This window comes from Vulpes vulpes, chromosome 3 (assembly GCF_048418805.1).
Source record: "Vulpes vulpes isolate BD-2025 chromosome 3, VulVul3, whole genome shotgun sequence".
NCBI lineage: Eukaryota > Metazoa > Chordata > Mammalia > Carnivora > Canidae > Vulpes > Vulpes vulpes.
The window spans coordinates 71650402-71671699 of NC_132782.1; the positions used below are offsets into that span (position 1 = coordinate 71650402).

A 21298-nucleotide genomic window follows, 5' to 3' on the forward strand; every position below is an offset into this window, starting at 1 on the left:
GAGACAAAGGACATGACTTAATTCCCACAAAACATAGTGTTACAAAGTAGGAAAAAAAAACATATGTTGAAACTTAAAATATTATTGTCAATGAGTTAAAAATGAAAACAATCTAATACAGAGGATGAAAAGCAGAATGAAGAGACTGAAGTTCATCCACAAGGGAATATGAATTGGATTCAGAATGAATTTTTATTAAATACATTGAATGTAGGATGACAAAAAGCAAAATCTTAAATATTCTCAGGGAAAAAGAATTTGAAACTAGATTCCTCTACCCAGCCATTCTAGAAGTTGTGAGGAAGGACAACCGAAAACATTTGGTGGGGATGATGGTAGGTGATAAAATTGGAAATAATGCTAAGATTATTTTCTTGTTCAGAGATAAAATACAGACACTGTTCAACTCCAGACTGCACTGGAAAACTATATTTTTAAGTGTGAGATGAACGAAACCAGGAAAATGTGTTCAAATCACTAAAGGAAAAAAAAACAAGGAAAAGGCAAAATAGAAACCATAACTAGAAAACATGAACTAAGACAGTGGGAATACAATAGGGAAATAAATATAATGGTAAGGATGAATTGGAGATAATCTCAGCGCTTCAAATGACTAAGCAAACCGATCTGTGCGATAGGCTCTTTTCAAGGGACTCTAATTTAAAGTAGAAGAACTAAAGCATATGAAAATACTCGAATGGAAAAACTGGCTGTATAAAGACCAATAAACCACATCTTGTAATACTGATGTCAGGTGAAATACAAAGCAAAAAGTTTTGCAAGGGTTGAGAGAATGCGTCTGAAAAGGGCGAAGGCTTTGCAAATGGGAAGCATCCACTAGGTCAGCGAATACAAGTGACACCAAAAGGGAGAAGGTTGGACAGAGGTTTTGGGGATACTGTTATTATGACAAGAAAGGGGCTGAAAACAAGATGGACCCAGTGTAAACCATTCTGGAATGTGGGAAGAAGTGGGGAGTTAAGTCCTAACAGATGAGTTCATTGGAGAGTTTGCAAACCCCTGGGCATGCTGGCCCCAGAGCTAGCTGTCTTGTGGAGGAGGTCCTGCAGCTGTAATAGATCCAGGCTCCCCTCACCCTCCCTGTGGCCAAGTATCAGACACAGAAGTGGAAAAGGCCTTTAGAGAGGGCTCTGAAGAAAAGTATCTATCCCTTTCTTAAGGTATTGAGGTCACATTCTGTTTGGTGGCAGGCATTCTCAAAAGGAGGGCGTTCTCTGGTGGTTGGCTGGTCTGAGCTTCTCCCACTAAAGCCGGCCTCTCAAGACATTTGCCTCAACAAATGTTCTTGAAACTAGTTCATCACAGCATCTTTCCTTGTGGGAAGGTAAGGAAATACAAGAGAAGAGAATTATGAGATTCTACTACTAAACATCAATCTTTGGTGAATTCAGTGCTCAAATGGTAGAAATTAAAATGCAAAAAGTTGAAGGAAACTCGTTCCTTGTGGAAGTAGATGTGGTTGAGTCCATGCACTCACAGACACTTACACACATTCATACCTGTGGATAAACCTTGAAGATACACTTACCATATCCTCTGAGAGTTTGGAGATGGCTAGAAACAAACCTGGTGGCATATATGGAGGTAGGTTAGAGGGTTTGGGAGAGGTGGATTGCCCCTGGAGTGCACCCTGGTAGTTTCTCATTTGGTATCACAGACTCTGCACAATGGGAATCCTGGCTCTACCATTTACTAGTTTTGTGATACTTGTATGCAAAATAGCACGATAATGGTATTTAATTCACAGGGCTATTGTGAGCATTAAATCAATGAATCTAAGTAATGTGCCTAGCCTTTCATTTGGTTCACTGAATGCTCAATAACTGCTATTCTTACTCTTATTATTATTCTTATGTTATTATTATTATTCTATTATTATTTCTTTTCCCCTACTTGGTTATTTGCCAGAAGACGAAAGAACAAATAAACAAACACATATCTGAAATGTGAAACCTGACAAATAGTGAAATTTTAATAGAGACTTCTGTTAAACAAACTATATATATATATATAGGCAGACAGGAAGATGGTAGATCTCTATATAAATGCATCTGCTACGTATAGTTGGTATATACAGTCTCATAGAAAGTTCTTCACCAGACGAACACATTTATTTATAATATTACCTCCTATAAGATTTAAAATAGATTATCAATTTATATAACCTCTAATAGTCTGATGATGACTACTAATAATAACAATAAATCTTTCAGAACAAATCTGGGTCTCAATACTTTCGTATTTATTCTGAAAAAAAAAATCCAATTTTTAAAAATCCTAGTTTGGAAAGCAGTGTTTTGACCATTTTGCATATAAAAGTGCTACTGAAAAGTTGGATTTATTTTTCTTACTAAAGATAAATATAATATGGTTATTTTTCTTTCAGATGCATTAACTTCTTCACTTGTTTCCTGGGATGATAAATACCAAATACTATTTCCCATCTCTTTTTTCTTCCTTCAGTCATCTTCCTCTCTGTTTACCCTTCCTCTCTGCCTCTCTCTATATATATATAACAGAAATTTCTCACAGAATATAGCACACTTCTTGTTTCCTGCTAGAGAAGGGTGTAAATGAATATTGTGAGATATTTTAAAATGCAGGGTACAAATAATCTATTCTAAAGCAAAGAGCAAAAACTTTTTTCTTTATTTTTTAAGTTTTATTTGAAGTGTAGCAAACCATAATAAAAGGAGGAAAGTCTTAACTGAACAGTTCAATGATTACTATAGCAAACTCACTTATAATCTAGAGCAGGTCATCACACTGAGCATTTTAGAGCTCAGAGGGGCCTTTTGTGTCTCCACCCAGATGTTAATCTATCACATATTCAAAAGAAAAGAACTATCATTAATTCTTAAAATAGGGTTTTATCATACACAAAGATAAACTCAAAATGGATGGGAGATCTAAATGTGAGACAAGATTCCATCAAAATCCTAGAGGAGAACACAGGCAACACCCTTTTTGAACTTGGCCAAAGTAATTTCTTGCAAGATACATCCACAAAGGCAAAAGAAACAAAAGCAAAAATGAACTATTGGGACTTCATCAAGATAAGAAGCTTTTGCACAGCAAAGGATACAGTCAACAAAACTAAAAGACAACCTACAGAATGGGAGAAGATATTTGCAAATGACGTATCAGATAAAGGGCTAGTTTCCAAAATCTATAAAGAACTTATTAAACTCAACAGCAAAGAAACAAACAATCCAATCATGAAATGGGCAAAAGACATGAAGAGAAATCTCACAGAGGAAGACATGGACATGGCCAACAAGCACGTGAGAAAATGCTCTGCATCACTTGCCATCAGGGAAATACAAATCAAAACCACAATGAGATACCACCTCACACCAGTGAGAATGGGGAAAATTAACAAGGCAGGAAACCACAAATGTTGGAGAGGATGCGGAGAAAAGGGAACCCTCTTACACTGTTGGTGGGAATGTGAACTGGTGCAGCCACTCTGGAAAACTGTGTGGAGGTTCCTCAAAGAGTTAAAAATAGACCTGCCCTACGACCCAGCAATTGCACTGTTGGGGATTTACCCCAAAGATTCAGATGCAATGAAACGTCGGGACACCTGCACCCCGATGTTTCTAGCAGCAATGGCCACAATAGCCAAACTGTGGAAGGAGCCTCGGTGTCCATCGAAAGATGAATGGATAAAGAAGATGTGGTTTATGTATACAATGGAATATTCCTCAGCCATTAGAAACGACAAATACCCACCATTTGCTTCAACGTGGATGGAACTGGAGGGTATTATGCTGAGTGAAATAAGTCAATCGGAGAAGGACAAACAGTGTATGTTCTCATTCATTTGGGGAATATGAATAATAGTGAAAGGGAATATAAAGGAAGGGAGAAGAAATGTTGGGAAATATCAGGAAGGGAGACAGAACATAAAGACTCCTAACTCGGGGAAACGAACTAGGGGTGGTGGAGGGGGAGGAGGGCGGGTGTTGGAGGGGAATGGGTGACGGGCACTGAGGTGGACACTTGACGGGATGAGCACTGGGTGTTTTTTTGTATGTTGGTAAATTGAACACCAATAAAAATTAATTAAAAAAAGTAGGGTTTTATCTGTTTATGACTTGAAAGACATTGAATCATAAAATTGGATTTTTTTTTGTATGTGTGTCTCACATCCTTCACACAAGATTTTCATATTATTTAAATCGCTTCATGATGTTATTGTATGTTCTTCATATGCTCACTAGGAGGCAATCCACTGCTGTTTAGCATTTGCATTGTTTCCAATATTGGCTAAGAGTAATTCCGCTCTGAACTTTCTTGTACCTGTGTTTTGAGACCCACATGCATTAATTTCTGTTCATAACATTCTGAAGGGGGATCCCTGGGTGGCTCCGCGGTTCAGCGCCTGTCTTTGGCCCAGGGTATGATCCTGGAGTCCCTGGATCGAGTCCCGCATCAGGCTCCCTGCATGGAGCCTGCTTCTCCCTCTGCCTGTGTCTCTGCCTCTCTCTCTCTCTATGTCTATCATAAATAAAAAAAACCTTTAAAAAAATATTCTGAAGGGTAGAACTGCTGAGTAATAAACCTTTGTTTATGTTCCACTTTAGGATATCCCAACTATCACACAATCATCCAAAGTGGCAGGACAGACAAGTGCTCACACCCTGGTGTGGGAGAGTTACCTCGTCCTACACCCTTTGGGCATAGTGAATGGCTTTTATCATTAATCATTTGGAGGGGGTGCAATAATAATTCCTATAGAATTTATTGATCATCTTTGTGCCTTTGTACTTAATTATTACAGTTAATAACCTTTGGTGCGTTGTTGGTTTGGGTTGTCTTTTTAAAATTTTCTGCCAGTCGGGCCCCTGGCTGGCTCAGTTGGGAAGGATGTGTGGCTCTTGATCTTGCGGTTGTGAGTTCAAGTACCATGTTGGGTATAGAGATTACTTAAATAAAACTTGAGCTGTTTTTCAGTGTGTGTCCTGTAAGTATCTTCTCTCATTCTGTGACTTGCCTTTCCAATTTGTTAAAACCATTTTTTGATGAAGAAAAAATTATATTTTAAGTAGTCCAATTTATCGGTATTTTTCTTTGTAAAATGTTCTTTATTCTTAAATATTTTTCTTTACCAAACTCTTAGACTTATTCCTAGGTTACTTCAGAGTGTGTGTATGTGAGCACATGTACTTTCTTTCTTTAATTCTAATGCTTTTATCAGGATTTTGTTATCAAGTCTATGCTAGAAAACAAAAGCAATTGTGAGTAGTTCCATTATATTCTTGTTTCTTGAAGAGACGTCTAAGATTGACATGACTTATTTCTTAAATGTTTGGTTCAATTCACTAAAATCAAATCACCTAGATCTTGACTCCTCCCTTTAACTATTTCTTACTCTACAAACTAGAAATTCAAGTAGATGAATTGATTTTACTCCTTTTACAAAGATCTGTGGACTACATTTGTGTGGGTCTCTTTGGAGCATTATATTTTGTTCCATTGACCTATCAGTCTATTGCCAATATTGTGCTTTCTTGATTGATACAACTTTATAGTAAGTCTTCAGTTTGGTTAGGGGGAGTCCTCTGGATTTGTTTGCTTCTTAAGTATCATTTCAGTTATTATGTTGGGTCTCTTACCTTTTTATATTGAAATTTAGGATCACTGTATGGATCTCTAAAAAATAACTTGCAGGGATTTGGATTGGGATCCATTGAATTTATAGATCAAGTTGAATGGATCAGCATCTTAACAATGTGGCATCTTCCAGTCCATGAACATGAAATTGTTTTTATTTGCTTAGATCCTCTTTGATTTCTTTTATCAGACTTGTGGTTTTCCTTATATAGATCTCATACATATTTTATCACACTTATACCTAAATATTTCTTTTTTAAAAAAATATTTCATTTATTTGTGCTAATACAAATGACAGATTTTTTTTTTTTTTAGTTCCACATTCCTCAAGTTCATTGCTGGAATGTAAAAAAACAAAACAAACAAACAAACAAAAAACCTAGTATACCGTACTACACTGGTATATAGTACATATAATGTGCCAGTATATTGTAATGGTCGAACTAAGCTTGCATGCCAGAAATGAATTCTACTGTGTGGTGGTATGTAATTCTTGCTATACATTCTTGGATTCAATTTGCTAATATATTTTTAAGGATTTTTTTTACCTCTACATTCACAAAAGATATTGTGCTATAGTTTTCCTTTATTTTAATGTCTTTATGTGGTATTAGGGTGATGTTGGTATCGCAGAATGAATTGAGAAATGATTCTTCTACTTCTGATTTCTTGAATGGATTGTAGAAAATTGGTGTCATTTATGCCTTAAATATTCCCATCTGAACTTGATGCTTTATCTTTTGGAAGGTTAATAATTATTGGTTCATTTTTAAAATAGATATATTTATTCAGATGATCTATTTTTCCTCTGTGAGTCTTGGTAGTTTGTATCTTTCATGAAATTTGCTCGATTAAGATAAATTATCAAATTTCTGAATTTAGAGTTATTTATATTTTTTATTATCTTGTTAATGTCTATGGGAGATTAAGAATGATCTCTCTTTTATTTCTGATATTGTATTTGTGCCTTTTCTCTTTTCCTTGGCTAATCTGGCTACTGGCTTACTGATTTTTTTAAAGGTTTTATTTATCTATTCATGAGAGACACAGAAAGAGAGAGAGGCAGAGACACAGGCAGAGGGAGAAGCAGGCTCCATACAGGGAGCTCAATGTGGGATTCAATCCTGGGACCCAAGGATCATGCCCTGAGCCCAAGGCAGATGCTTAACTGCTGAGCCATCCAGGTGTCCCAGGTTTACCAATTTTATTGATATTCTCAAAGAATCAGGTTTTGGTTTGTTCACTTGTTAAAAAAATCAATTTCCCATTTCCAATTATATTTATTAGTTCCCAAAATTTATTATTTATTTTCTTCTGCTTACAGTGGGCTTATACTGCTCTTCTTTCTCAATATTATTTTTTTAAGATTTTATTTATTATCTATTCATTATAGAGAGAGAGAGAAAGAGAATGAGAGATAGGCAGACACACAGGCAGAGGAAGAAGCAGGCTCCATGCCAGGAGCCCCATGCGGGACTTGATCCCAGGGCTCCAGGATCATACCCTGGGCCAAAGGCAGGCGCTGAACCGCCGAGCCACCCAGGGATCCCTCTCTAATATTCTAAGGTAAAAACTTGATTGTTGATTTTAGAAAGTTCTTCTTTTCTAAGATATACATTCCATCTATAAACTTTCTTTTGAAGACTGCATTTGCTACATCCCACAAATATATATATATATTTTTTTTTTTACAATCCTGAGGTCTTTTATTTTCTTTACAGTTATCATGCCATGAATTCATAGGGAATGGGTTCCAGCAGTTCAGGCTCCTTTCCATTGGTTCTCACAAAGTGTGCTTCTCTGGGTGGGGCAGGCTGGCGCTTCAGTTGGACCCAAGTACCTTTCTCTTTGGCTTCGTTCTTTTTCTGATCATTTTCCTTCACACGCTTCAGGAAACTATCTCGGCTCTTTGAGTGTTTAATATGCTCAATGTGGACATTAATTCTCTTGGCAAGAATCTTGCCCTTAACTTGTTGTTTACAACAATGCCAGCAGCATGCTGAGTAACATTGTAGACCCTTCCAGTTTTGCCATGGTAACGTTTGTGGGGCATTCCTTTTTGAACAGTGCCCATTCCCTTGATGTCCACAATATCACCTTTCTTATAGATTCGCATGTATGTGGCCAAAGGAACAACTCCATGTTTTCTAAAAGGCCTAGAGAACATATAGCGGGTACCTCTCCTCTTTCCCTTTGTGTTGGTCATTTTGGCGAATTACTGGAAGATGGTGGTTCCAGCCAAAAGGAAGCCATCCCACAAATATTGATGAGTGGTATTTTTTTTGTTTGTTTATACTTTGCTCAAAAATTGACTTAATTTATCCTGAGATGTCTTCCTTGACTCTTTGTTTTTCAGAAGTTTATTGCATAGTCTTCAAATATTTGGAGATTTTCCATCTATTTTTGTTACTGATTTCTAGCTTAACTACATTGCAGCCTGAAAGCATATTTGGTATGATTTATTTATTTTTAAATGTCTCAGTGTGGGTATTATACCCCAGAACATGGTCTGCTCTGCTGAGTATTCCACGTGAGCTTGAATAGAATATGAATTCTCGTTTTGCTGGATTAAGTGTTCTGTAAATGGCAATTAGATCCAATTGATTGGTGATAGTGTTCAGTTCAGCTATCTCCTTACTGATTTTCTACCTGCTGTATCTGTCCATTACTGATATAGGAGTGTTGGACTCCCCGATTATAATTGTAAATTTGTCTATTTCTCTTTTATTTCTATCAATTTTGCCTCATTTATTTAGATTTTCTGTTGTTAGATACTTATCCATTAAGAATAGTTATGTCTTCTTGGAGAACTGACCACTTTATCATTATAATGTCCCCCATTGACCCTGATAATTTTCCTTGTTTTGAAGTCAGCTTTGTCTGTAATTAACACTATTACTCCAGTTTTCTTTTGTTTAATGTTGGCATGGTTTGTCTTTCTCCACTACTTACTTGTAATCCATTTGTTTCTTTTTATTTAAAATGGATTTCTTGTGCACAAGATAAAATTGAGTCTTGTTTTTGTTTGTTTGTTTCGTTTTTTTTTTTTTGCTTTTTTTTTGAGTCTTGTTCTTATACTCACTCTAAAATCTCTGTTTTTAAATTAGTCCATTTAAATCACTTTGTTAAAGTAATTATAATATCATCAGATTTAATAACTCCATGTTCTTGCATTCAAACATGGCTTTCCCTCTGCCTAGGACCTTCTTTCTTACTCCATTTTCCTTTTTCTTACTTAATCCATGTATATAACTATAAGGTCCACTTCCACAGGGGGACGGGAAGAAAGGAGTTGGGTAATTATCTATTCCAGATTCAGCTTCCCTGATTTAGAGACACACAGTGTTCCATCTCCCTTTCCTAACAATCCATCACTCTAACAATCATTTGCTTAATTTCCCTAGTTCTTGTATTGTTCAGCACCTACCATGGAAGTATGTTGATGAAGGATTGAAGCAGAGAATTTATCATCAGGAGATCTCCCTTACAAGAAGTGTTGAAAGAAGATATTCAAAGAGAACTAAAATGATATGGTCATTTACTATATCATAAATCCACATAAATAATGCCAGAAGAGGGACAAATAAGGTAAAATAAAACATTTTATTTCTTATCCTAACTGAGCTATAAATGATTAAAATGAATGACAGTTGAATTATGAGGGCCAGGAAGGAGGAAATGGGAATATTCTAAGTTACCCACTCTACTCAAGAAGTGATGTAGTGTTCTTTAAAAGTAAACTTTGGCTAATTGTACATATATTTGGCAACCACTAAGAAGAAATTTATTTTTTTAAGAAGAAATTTAAAAGTAAAATTGGTATGCTAAGAAAAAAAAATATGGAATCATAAAAATATTCAATTAGTACCATAAAAAGTAGGGCATTTTATTTTTTTATTTATTTTTTTTTAGAAAATCCTTTAATGTTTCCTTAAGAATAAAGTATTTAGCTTAAGGGGGCAAGATGGCCGAAGAGTAGGGTCCCCAAGTCACCTGTCCCCACCAAATTACCTAGATAACCTTCAAATCATCCTTAAAATCGAATTCGGCCTGAGATTTAAAGAGAGACAAGCTGGAATGCTACAGTGAGAAGAGTTCACGCTTCTATCAAGGCAGGAAGACGGGGAAAAAGAAATAAAGAAGCAAAAGGCCTCCAAGGGGGAGGGGCCCCACGAGGAGCCGGGCTGAGGCCGGGGCGAGTGTCCCCAGGACAGGAGAGCCCCGTCCCGGAGAATCAGCAGCTGCACCAACCTTCCCGGGCGGAAAGGGGCCCGCAGGGAGGTGGAGCAGGACCCAGGAGGGCGGGGATGCCCTCGGGCTCCCTGGGACACTAACAGGCACCTGCGCCCCGGGAGAGCGCCCCGAGCTCCCTAAGGGCTGCAGCGCTCGGCGGGACCCGGAGCAGCTCGGAGGGGCTCGGGCGGCGGCTCCGCAGAGGGGGCTGCGGGGCAGGAGCGCAAATCCAACAGCGCAGGCCCCGGAGCACAGGGCGCCGGGACACAGCCCAGGATCCGGCCTCCCTGGGACAGGCAGAGGCCGGGAGGGCCCAGGACAGCGAGGAAGCTCCTGCCCCGAGCTGAGCAGATCAGAGGCCCCGCCCCGGAGCCTCCAGTCCCTGCAGAGGGAGAGCCCCGGAGCTACTGCGGGAGCTGACTCCAGGGCTGCAGAGCTGGCCCCGCCACTGGGGCTGTTCCTCCTGGGGCCTCACGGGGTGAACACCCCCCACTGAGCCCTGCACCACGCAGGGGGCAGAGCAGCTCCCCCAAGTGCTAACACCTGAGAATCAGCACAGCAGGCCCCTCCCCCAGAAGACCAGCGAGCCGGACCAGTTCCAGGGGAAGTCAAGGGACTTAAAGTATACAGAATCGGAAGATACTCCCCCGTGTTTGTTTTGTTTTGTTTTGTTTTGTTTTTTGATTTCTGTATGCTTCCCCCACCCTTTTTTTCCCTTTATTTCTTTTTCTTTCTCTTTTTCTTCTCTTTTTTTCTTCTTTTCTTCTTTTTTTCTTTTTTCTTTTTCTATTTTCTTTCCATCTTTCTCTCCTCTCTTTTTCCCAATACAACTTGTTTTTGGCCACTCTGCACTGAGCAAAATGACTAGAAGGAAAACCTCACCTCAAAAGAAAGAATCAGAAACAGTCCTCTCTCCCACAGAGTTACAAAATCTGGATTACAATTCAATGTCAGAAAGCCAATTCAGAAGCACTATTATACAGCTACTGGTGGCTCTAGAAAAAAGCATAAAGGACTCAAGAGACTTCATGACTGCAGAATTTAGATCCAATCAGGCAGAAATTAAAAATCAATTGAATGAGATGCAATCCAAACTAGAAGTCCTAACGACGAAGCTTAATGAGGTGTAAGAACGAGTGAGTGACATAGAAGACAAGTTGATGGCAAAGAGGGAAACTGAGGAAAAAAGAGACAGGCAATTAAAAGACCATGAGGATAGATTAAGGGAAACAAATGACAGCCTGAGGAAGAAAAACCTACGTTTAATTGGGGTTCCCAAGGGCGCCGAAAGGGCCAGAGGGCCAGAATATGTATTTGAACAAATCATAGCTGAAAACTTCCCTAATCTGGGAAGGGAAACAGGCATTCAGATCCAAGAAATAGAGAGATCCCCCCCCCCTAAAATCAATAAAAACCGTTCAACACCTCGACATTTAATAGTGAAGCTTGCAAATTCCAAAGATAAAGAGAAGATCCTTAAAGCAGCAAGAGACAAGAAATCCCTGACTTTTATGGGGAGGAGTATTAGGGTAACAGCAGACCTCTACACAGAGACCTGGCAGGCCAGAAAGGGCTGGCAGGATATATTCAGGGTCCTAAATGAGAACATGCAACCAAGAATACTTTATCCAGCAAGGCTCTCATTCAGAATGGAAGGAGAGATAAAGAGCTCCCAAGACAGGCAGGAACTGAAAGAATATGTGACCTCCAAACCAGCTCTGCAAGAAATTTTAAGGGGGACTCTTAAAATTCCCCTTTAAGAAGAAGTTCAGTGGAACAATCCACAAAAACAAGGACTGAATAGATATCACGATGGCACTAAACTCATACCTTTCAATAGTAACTCTGAACATGAACGGGCTTAATGACCCCATCAAAAGGCGCAGGGTGTCAGACTGGATAAAAAAGCAGGACCCATCTATTTGCTGTCTACAAGAGACCCATTTTAGACAGAAGGACACCTACAACCTGAAAATAAAAGGTTGGAGAACCATTTACCATTCAAATGGTCCTCAAAAGAAAGCAGGGGTAGCCATCCTTATATCAGATAAACTAAAATTTACCCCGAAGACTGTAGTGAGAGATGAAGAGGGACACTATCTCATACTTAAAGCATCTATCCAACAAGAGGACTTAACAATCCTCAATATATATGCCCCGAACGTGGGAGCTGCCAAATATATCAATTAATAGCCAAAGTGAAGAAATACTTTGATAATAATACACTTATACTTGGTGACTTCAATCTAGCTCTCTCTATACTAGATAGGTCTTCTAAGCACAACATCTCCAAAGAAACGAGAGCTTTAAATGATACACTGGACCAGATGGATTTCACAGATATCTACAGAACTTTACATCCAAACTCAACTGAATACACATTCTTCTCAAGTGCACATGGAACTTTCTCCAGAATAGACCACATACTGGGTCACAAATCGGGTCTGAACCGATACCAAAAGATCAGGATAGTCCCCTGCATATTCTCAGACCATAATGCCTTGAATTTAGAACTAAATCACAACAAGAAGTTTGGAAGGACCTAAAACACGTGGAGGTTAAGGACCATCCTGCTAAAAGACGAAAGGGTGAACCAGGAAATTAAGGAAGAATTAAAAAGATTCATGGAAACTAATGAGAATGAAGATACAACCGTTCAAAATCTTTGGGATGCACAAAAGCAGGGGGAAATACATCGCAACACAAGCATCCATTCAAAAACTGGAAAGAACTCAAATACAAAAGCTCAACTTACTCATAAAGGAGCTAGAGAAAAAACAGCAAATAGATCCTACACCCAGCAGAAGAAGAGAGTTAAGATTCGAGCAGAACTCAACGAAATAGAGACCAGAAGATCTGTGGAACAGATCAGCAAAACCAGGAGTTGGTTCTTTGAAAGAATTAATAAGATAGATAAACCATTAGCCAGCCTTATTAAAAGAAGAGAGAGAAGACTCAAATTAATAAAATCATGAATGAGAAAGGAGAGATCACTACCAACACCAAGGAAATACAAACGATTTTAAAAACTTATTATGAACAGCTATATGCCAATAAATTAGGCAATCTAGAAGAAATGGACAGATTCCTGGAAAGCCACAAACTACCAAAACTGGAACCGGAAGAAATAGAAAACCCGAACAGGCCAATAACCAGGAAGAAAATTGAAGCAGTCATCAAAAAACCTCCCAAGACACAAGAGTCCAAGGCCAGATGGCTTCCCAGGGGAATTCTGTCAAAGGTTTAAAGAAGAAACCATACCTATTTTCCTAAAGCTGTTCGGAAAGATAGAAAGAGATGGTGTGCTTCCAAATTCGTTCTATGAGGCCAGCATCACCTTAATTCCAAAACCATTCAAAGACCCCACCAAAAAGGAGAATTACAGACCAATATCCCTGATGAACATGGATGCAAAAATTCTCAACAAGATACTAGCCAATAGGATCCAACAGTACATTAAGAAAATTATTCACTATGACCAAGTAGGATTTATCCCCGGGACACAAGGCTGGTTCAATACTCGTAAAACAATTAATGTGATTCATCATATCAGCAAGAAAAACCAAGAAGCATATGATCCTCTCATTAGATGCAGAGAAAGCATGTGACAAATACAGCATCCTTTCCTGATCAGACTTTTCAGAGTGTAGGGATAGAGGGAGCATTCCTCAACATCTACGAAAAGCCCACAGCAAGTATCATTCTCAATGGGGAAGCACTGGGATCCTTTCTCCTAAGATCAGGAACAAGACAGGGATGTCCACTCTCACCACTGATATTCAACATAGTACTGGAAGTCCTAGCCTCAGCAATCAGACAACAAAAAGGCATTGAAGGCATTCGAATTGGCAAAGAAGAAGTCAAACTCTCCCTCTTAGCACATGGCATGATACTCTACATAGAAAACCCAAAAGCCTCCACCCCAAGATTGCTTGAACTCACACAGCAATTTGGCAGCGTGGCAGGATACAAAATCAATGCCCAGAAGTCAGTGGCATTTCTATACACTTACAATGAGACTGAAGAAAGAGAAATTAAGAAGTCAATCCCATTTACAATTGCACCCAAAAGCATAAGATACCTAGGAATAAACCTAACCAAAGAGGTAAAGGATCTATACCCTAAAAACTACAGAACACTTCTGAAAGAAATTGAGGAAGACACAAAGAGATGGAAAAATATTCCGTGCTCATGGATTGGCAGAATTAATATTGTGAAAATGTCAATGTTACCCAGGGCAATTTACACGTTTAATGCAATCCCTATCCAAATACCATGGACTTTCTTCAGAGAGTTAGAACAAATTATTTTAAGATTTGTGTGGAATCAGAAAAGACCCCGAATAGCCAGGGGAAATTTAAAAAAAGAAAACCATAGCCGGGGGCATCACAATGCCAGATTTCAGGTTGTACTACAAAGCTGTGGTCATCAAGACAGTGTGGTACTGGCACAAAAACAGACACATAGATCAATGGAACAGAATAGAGAACCCAGAAGTGGACCCTGAAATGTATGGTCATCTAATATTCGATAAAGGAGGAAAGACTATCCATTGGAAGAAAGACAGTTTCTTCAATAAATGGTGCTGGGAAAATTGGACATCCACAGGCAGAAGAATGAAACTGGACCACTCTCTTTCACCACACACGAAGATAAACTCAAAATGGATGAAAGATCTAAATGTGAGACAAGATTCCATCAAAATCCTAGAGGAGAACCCAGGCAACACCCTTTTTGAACTCAGCCACAGTAACTTCTTGCAAGATACATCCACGAAGGCAAAAGAAACAAAAGCAAAAATGAACTATTGGGACTTCATCAAGATAAGAAGCTTTTGCACAGCAAAGGATACAGTCAACAAAACTAAAAGACAACCTACAGAATGGGAGAAGATATTTGCAAATGACGTATCAGATAAAGGGCTAGTATCCAAGATCTATAAAGAACTTATTAAACTCAACAGCAAAGAAACAAACAATCCAATCATGAAATGGGCAAAAGACATGAAGAGAAATCTCACAGAGGAAGACATAGACATGGCCAACAAGCATATGAGAAAATGCTCTGCATCACTTGCCATCAGGGAAATACAAATCAAAACCACAATGAGATCCCACCTCACACCAGTGAAGAATGGGGAAAATTAACAAGGCAGGAAACAACAAATGTTGGAGAGGATGCGGAGAAAAGGGAACCCTCTTACACTGTTGGTGGGAATGTGAACTGGTGCAGCCACTCTGGAAAACTGTGGGGAGGTTCCTCAAAGAGTTAAAAATAGACCTGCCCTACTACCCAGCAATTGCACTGTTGGGGATTTACCCCAAAGATACAGATGCAATGAAGCGCGGGACATCTGCACCCCGACGTTTCTAGCAGCAATGTCCACAATAGCCAAACTGTGGAAGGAGCCTCGGTGTCCATCGACAGATGAATGGGTAAAGAAGATGTGGTTTATGTATACAATGGAATATTCCTCAGCCATTAGAAATGACAAATACCCACCATTTGCTTCGACGTGGATGGAACTGGAGGGTATTATGCTGAGTGAAATAAGTCAATTGGAGAAGGACAAACATTATATGGTCTCATTCATTTGGGGAATATAAATAATAGTGAAAGGGAATATAAGGGAAGGGAGAAGAAATGGGTAGGAAATATCAGAAAGGGAGATAGAACATAAAGACTCCTAACTCTGGGAAACGAACTAGGGGTGGTGGAAGGGGAGGAATGCGGGGGGTGGCAGTGACTGGGTGGCGGGCACTGAGGGGGGCACTTGACGGGATGAGCACTGGGTGTTATTCTGTATGTTGGCAAATTGAACAACAATAAAATTCTCTACAGATAAGTGCAATGGATGCAGCTTCCAGAATTATTTCTCCAGGAATTCAAAATGGAGAAAAGGCTGGTCCTTGAGTGGTGATCACATGCTATTGGATTTTTAAAAAATTTTTTTTATTGGAGTTCAATTTGCCAACATATAGCATAACACCCAGTGCTCATCCCGTCAAGTGCCCCCCTCAGTGCCAGTCACCCAGTCACCCCCACCCTCCACCCACATCCCTTTCCACCACCCCTTGTTCGTTTCCCGAAATTAGGAGTCTCTCATGTTCTGTCTCCCTTTCTGATATTTCCCGCTCATTTTTCTCCTTTCCCCTTTACTCCCTCTCACTATTTTTTTATATTCAAAAGTAGAGCATTTGAAAAGAAAAAAGAATAAATTCAATGCATAGAAGCAGTTATTAATACACTGGGAAGTTGAAATAATCCAGCTGTGGCTAAAATCCCTTGAGGGAATGGGAAGGCAAAAGTCCCTGGAGACTCAAGTTGGTGTGGTCTGCAGAAGCCAGAGTGTGCAGCATTTGGAAAACTGTCAAAGTTTTGGATATTATTCTCAAAAGAATAAAGGACAGAAAAAATAAATTTATAACTGGACATAGATCTTTAGGGGAATTCTTTTACTACAGGTGGTAACCTGACCCCAAGCCTTCTGAGACTAATAAGGAAAACTTGGGAGTGGTTCAGGAGAGATCTTGGACTTTGGGGACGGAAGTAAGGAAAGCAATCATAAGTGAAGCCCAGAAATATTTACCCAGAAAAAATAAAGAAGACTTGGTGATGTTTGTTTATTCACTCATGCATTCACTCACTGTATTCAACAATATTTGTTGAAGAATCACTAAGTGAATAAGATGAAGTGGGATTTATAGAGTGGGTTAGCTACACTACTATATGTTACTAGAAGTTCTATGTATTGTATAAAACATATATATATATATAATTAAAGTTATTAATATATGTTGCTCTTGTTTGTGTTACTATAAATCCTAATAATTGTTTTAATAGAGAATAACAGTGAATGGGAGAGTAATTTAATTAGAATATACATAGGTGGTTTACCCATTGCACAGATTTCTGGAGTAATTGCCTTAAATCTATCATTGAAACCATAGAAACAATAATTGCCTCATGGAGAGAGGAAAGATTCCTGGGTGAGGAGAGTAAGGAGCATGAAAATAACCAAATGATTATGGACAAAGGCCTCTTTTTACCTTCAAAGTCTCCTCATCTCACTAACAAATCAAGGAGAGTTTTCAGAGAAATATTTTTATTTCCCTGTCAGTGAAAGAGATTGATTGATTAAGTAAAGTTGACACCACATGTTACATTAGCTTTAAGTGTACAACATAGGGATTGGACAAGTCTATACATTATGCCATGCGCCCTGCAAAAGAGATTTAAATTCTCATTTGCCTTAGTATTTTCTCTAATAACAGGAATGCTAAACTCATGAACCAACCAGTACAAATGACCAGGAATGGAGTTGAAAATAGACTCAATTTAGATGAAAAAAATCCCTTGCTGTGGATTTTATCCAGTCTTCTTGCTGTGGTGACTCCTCTACCATTTGTATCCCCCATGTCCTCCTCCAACCTGGCCCAAACTTACTTTCAGTACTCTGTGTCTAACGCTTATGGAAAAACTAAGATCTTAAGAAAAATTTGTAGAAATGCTTGAAAATCAATTGCTTTTGCTCCTAGACCAAAATCATTATAATTCATTTTCTTTTACTTTGGTGGCACTGAAAATGTGTTAGCCTTCTGTACTAAAAAAAGAAATTGTTCAAAATTCATTATTGCTAAGGAGCCTTGAGAAGCACTATTTGTCAAATATTAAATATCACCATGCCTAACCTGCAGTAAAGGCAGAAAATATTCATTTAAAAAATTTTGTTTTACATATCACATAAGAGGAATAAAACAATTTTCTAGAAAAGTTAACATCTGCTATTTTTCTCAGATCTAGCTATGGGAGATATTGAAAGGAAGCTGGAGGGATGCCTAGGTAGCTCAATCAGTTAAGCATCTGCCTTCAGCTCAGGTCATCATTTCAGGGTTCTGGGATTGAGTCCATTCTGGCTCCCTGCTTAGTGGGGAGCCTGCTTCTCCCTCTCCTCCCCACTGTGTTCTCTCTCACTCTCTCTGTCTCTCTCTCTAAAATAAAATAAAATAAAATAAAATAAAATAAAATAAAATAAAATAAATAAAAAACTTTGGAAAAGAATGAGAGGAGGCTGCACTCTGAAGCTAGAGAGCCTAGTTTGACTCCCGGCCTGGCTACCACTCATTATTTGAAATACAGTGAGATATTTAAATGTTCTGGGAATCAGTTTTCCCAACTACACAACCCATAGTGGTGCTACATGGATGAGGGAGATGAGGTAATATACATAAGTAATGATGGTACAAATAGGAAGTGCTAAGTTATTTTAGGCATTATAATTTTTAATGTAAATAATGACTCATATAAAACAAAGTTGGTCTATGTTTTATGAATTTTTTATGCCATTGATAGATTTTGGTACCTCAAGATGCATTCATTGAAAAAAACCCACACTTTTGTGAAATTGAAGATATTGATTTAGCAGGGATTGCGGAAGAAAGAGAAAGTAGAGTTTATTCATAAAGAAATATATTTGACTGCCTGTCATTGTTTCACCTGGTAAGTTTACTTAAAGTAGGCAATGTAAGAAAATAATTAATTCTTATATAAGCAATTAATGTCAATAATATCTAATATATTGACTAGTTAGCCAGTAAAGAATTTTTACAAGCAGAAACAATGAGAAAAGCCTATCTTTAACACCTGAAATATAAGCCTTATAAAGATTTTCTATGGCAAAAAGTATGAGTATCAGTGATTTGAGGCTAGATTTGTTTACATGATAAGAAAGATGATGCCAGCTGCAAACATATTTTCTACAAAAAGTATGCTCAGTATAACAATGTTCATAGGCATCCAAAAATATACATAGTGATATATTCTAAATGCTGAAGCAAAAAATAAAACCCATAGTTTTGAAATGTTGTCAATGCAGACTTTTCATCCACAAATATTAAACAAAACATGACCTGAAGTACTGCAAACATAAGCATTCCCTTCAATACCATGAAAAGTAAATAATAAATGAATGGATAATCCAGGATTCTTATTCCCAGTTCTGCTAACTAAAGTGTAATTCCATATGTAGTAGTAGTAAATTCACTGCAGACATAATATCCCCTTTCTACCTTCATGCTGGCCAATTCCAAATTTGATCTCTAAATCACTGTTGGGAGAAATAATACGTTTACGATACCATACCATATACTATGTCAGGTGAATGAGAAATTTCTCATAAACTTGAAACACTTGAAGCTACAGATGTAATTTTAGGTCTTGGATAAAAATTCAATAATAAATAATTTCACTCATGTGCATGTCATTTTCCTGCTTTCTCTCCACTGTGATTAGTAAGTTCCTCCAGAAGTTATGAGTTGATTCATTTTCCTGGTAGCCTCCACTGTCCTGGATGGGTTTGAAATATATACTCTAGTTGGTCTTCCAGATATTCTCAATAGGCTCCTGGTTCTAGAGAAGGAATGCTTACTCAGCCTTCATGTAGGAGATATTTAAGGGTTTGGGAACTTAGCCCTTCACTGACTAGCTTGTGTAATTTAAGACAGTATGTTATTTCTAAGCCTCATTTTATTTTTATGTAAAATGATTGCACAGTAATTATCTCTGTGAGGATTAATTATGATAGCACGTGTGAACTGTCCTACAAAATATAGACTATGTTTTCTTCCTTCTTATTTTGTTTAAAGTGTGCTGTAGACACTATCTGAGGGTCTGAGAATTTGTAAGAAAGAACTCTCCTCCTCATGAAGCTTATGCATGGTGTACAAAAAGAATAGGCAAAGCTCCTCATACTGTTCCTGTGGCCATGGGTTCTTGGTCTGAAACCCTGCTGGTTCATTTTCCTCTCCTCTCTCTGTTAGATGTTGTGTTCCTCAGAGCTGATCCCAAGTCCCTGGTGGCTCTTTTCACTGTGTACCGTCACTAAGGCTTTGCATTCTCAAGGCTTCAATTAGCCTGGAAATGTTAATAGACTCTAAATTTCTACTCATATTGCAGAATTTTCTTTCAAAACCTGGTACTATATAGCCAATACTCTGTTGGACATTTGGACCTAAGTAAGTCACAGGTAGCTCAGAGTTTTATTTTCAGAAGCCTCTGTATTTCCGTCCCAATCAGATTTTCCTTCATGCTTCTCAGTTCAGTAAATGACACTGCCAACTACTGCTTGGGTCCAGAAATGTTTCCCCTTTCTTATTTCTTCTGTTTCTATTAGTATGCACATTACAACCAACACCAAACAGGATAGTTGTCTCCCTGCCTCTGCTGCTATAACTCAGGTGCAAACAAACTAGTGTTTTCTCTTGCCTTTAGTATTGTGGGAGCTTTCTCTTTTTATTCTTTCTCTCTTGCTCCTCTCCACTCGAACATCTCCCAAATTACAAGAGTAATATTTGGAAAATCTAAGTTAGATCATGCAACTGCCCCTATTCAAGTGAATGTTTATTTCCTTAAATTCAGGAAATATTAGATGACACACACACACACATATATATCACTCCATTCCTGTTTTCCTCTGTGACATAATTTCATATCACCTATTCACATAATCAGTGTTCTTCGGTTACTTGGGTCTTAATACAACAAACTTCTTCCAACATTGGTCCTTTCTTCCTTACTTCTCCAACTTCATGAATTTTTCCCATTTTTTTGGTTTTATCATAAATGTTTCCTTAGGGATCTCTTCTATAATCAAATGAAGTAGCTCTCAGCAGATGTGTGGGAGATTGATGTTTAACGTGTCACCCTTTCTTAGTTTCCTTTCATATGAGGCGGAGAAAGGAAAGCTGAGAATTTCCAAACTCTGTATCTAGATGTGGCCATGAGATAAGACCTAATTAGTGGGATCTAAATAGAAGGAGGTTTGAGGCTTCTGGGTAGTATCTACAAAAGAATGGCAAGTCATTGTGGTTGTGTATCATTTTAGAAAATGTGAGTGAAGTGAATCCCCTAGGGATGGTGGTATAACAAGATAAAGAGATTGGGTCAGTAAAAAAATGTGTGGCTGGTATCTACCATCTCCTGGACTTTTATTTGAGATAGGAGTACTTTTATTTTACGAAACCATTGTTATTTGGGGGTTTCTGTTATAGCCTTTGGTCCTAAGCACTATGAATACATTCTTACCCCCCCTTTTTTAAATCTCTGAGCTCTGTTTACTTCTTCTATATTTTATAATTATTAGTTGCTTATTTGTCAGCTATGCGCCATCTCCAATAGACGGACTACAAGACAAGGGGGGATAGGAGCTTTTGTTGCATTGCTCATTATTGGATATTTAGTGTCTACCTCAGTCCTTCGTTCATAGTAAGTAGGGTTGCAATACATATTTGTGAATGTACAGATAAATTAGAATGAAAAAATGATTTCAATAAATGTTTTAAAACTATTCTTTATATAATTCCTTCATGTTAAAATCCAAGCAATCACCAGTGGAAATTAAGTTCTGGTGTAATTGATTGTTCTGCAG

The 21298-nt window shown here is 38.1% G+C and overlaps 1 pseudogene; it reads right to left on the reverse strand.

Moving 5' to 3' along the window:
• Nucleotides 1-7327: 7327 nt before the first annotated feature.
• On the reverse strand, nucleotides 7328-7874 carry LOC112909306 (large ribosomal subunit protein eL21-like; annotated as a pseudogene).
• Nucleotides 7875-21298: the final 13424 nt, after the last annotated feature.